At 37.0% G+C, this 1,557-nt stretch overlaps 1 non-coding gene across 1 annotated transcript; it reads left to right on the top strand.

Moving 5' to 3' along the window:
* Positions 1 to 764: 764 nt before the first annotated feature.
* TRNAA-CGC (transfer RNA alanine (anticodon CGC)) lies at positions 765 to 837 on the top strand. The gene has a single exon. It is a non-coding gene; the product is annotated as a tRNA-Ala (tRNA).
* The last annotated feature ends 720 nt before the right edge of the window (positions 838 to 1,557 follow it).

The raw sequence follows: 1,557 nt of genomic DNA, 5'->3' as shown, positions 1-1,557 counted from the left end.
CACAAGATAAAATCCAAATTAATTAAAATTAGCATACAAAGTCTTCCATAATTTAATCCCTGCTGATATCTTAATGTTATTTCTTGTCACACTACCTCCTTGTTCTGAATTATTTACCACTTAAAAAAAAACATGTATGTGTCAGTCAAGGTAGGATAAGCTGTGACACATTAAAAAACACCACTAAAACATCAGTAACATAAGATTTAAGGCAGGAGGAGGCTTCACCACCTTAAGGAGCTTCCATCCCAAACTGAGTCTTTAGGTTTCACTGCATCATGGTGAGAGCATGGAACAATGCACACTGGCCCTTAACTGCCTCTGTCCACTGGTAAAACTGTGTCACCTTCCCTTCACATTGGTCACATTCACTTGGCCAAACAAATCACATGGCTTTGTCTAAGTTCAAAAGGACCTTTTCCTGTCAGAAAAGGAAAACTTGACCTCTTAGCACAAGTAGTGTTTACTCCTGTACTTTTTCTCCTTATTTCTAGGGCTGACTCATTCTTAACATTTAAGTTTAATTTATGCAACACTTCTTAGATAAAGCGTTTTTGATGTGTTTTCTTTCAAGACTTTGTTAGGTGCCTCTCCTTGGCCCTCTTATCACATCTTGTACATAGATTTTATAGCATTTAACCCTTGTTATTATGAAAGTCTGTTCACTAGCTTGCCTCTTCTAGATTTTTGGCTCTTGATGGTACAAAAGTATCTTATTCACAAAATCTACCACACAAGAGATGAAAAACATAAATGTAGGGAATTCCCTGGCAGTCCAGTGGTTAGGGCTCTGCACTCGCACTGCAGAGGGCCCAGGTTCGATCCCTGGTCAGGGAACTAAGACCCCACAAGCCCTGTGGCCAAAAAAATAAAACAAATAAATAAAAAAGCAAGAATTAAATGTTTCTTTATACAAAAAAACCCCACCAATTAGACAAATTATACAATAGAAGATACAGGATCATTTTTCTATCAAACAAGAGCCTCTTGCCTCTCCAAGTAACCACTAATTCATTGACTTAAAGCTCTGTTCATATTTCTCCCTGATCCCAATATGAGGAAATGTGCCTCAGATCACAGCAACTGAGGAGTTCATAATGTCATAAAATATAACAGGAGAGCATGGTAAAATTTTGTTGGGTAAATTATATCAATTTTAGGGTACCTAGGGCAATAGTTTTCCTTTTTTAAAAAAAATGCCATTACTAAGTAAAGATAAGAGATATTGTTGAGGATAGTCAAATTCTTGTTCAACCTGGATTGCCTTCGAGCAATTCAAGAGCCTTCATTTTTAACTGCAAACACTTTTCAGCATCCCCTGAAGAAAAAAAATGATCAGGAAAACTATGGTAAACCTAATGGGTCCCAAAGAAACCTCAAATTATTTGAGGAAGACTGAATTTTCTCCCTCTTGCAGATCTAGGTTCTTTCATACTCACTGTGAAAAATATTTACTTCATCACTGTTGCAGAAGTAGACTGAGTTTATGCATAAAATGAGACTCGCCACTGAATAAACATAGCTGTATGATTCAATTCTGGGGAAAGGTCACTGGAC

This window comes from Lipotes vexillifer, unplaced genomic scaffold (assembly GCF_000442215.2).
Source record: "Lipotes vexillifer unplaced genomic scaffold, Lipotes_vexillifer_v1.1 scaffold768, whole genome shotgun sequence".
Classification (NCBI taxonomy): Eukaryota; Metazoa; Chordata; class Mammalia; order Artiodactyla; family Lipotidae; genus Lipotes; species Lipotes vexillifer.
The sequence above is the reverse complement of the archived record's forward strand: the minus strand, read 5'-3'. Positions and strand labels throughout refer to the sequence as shown.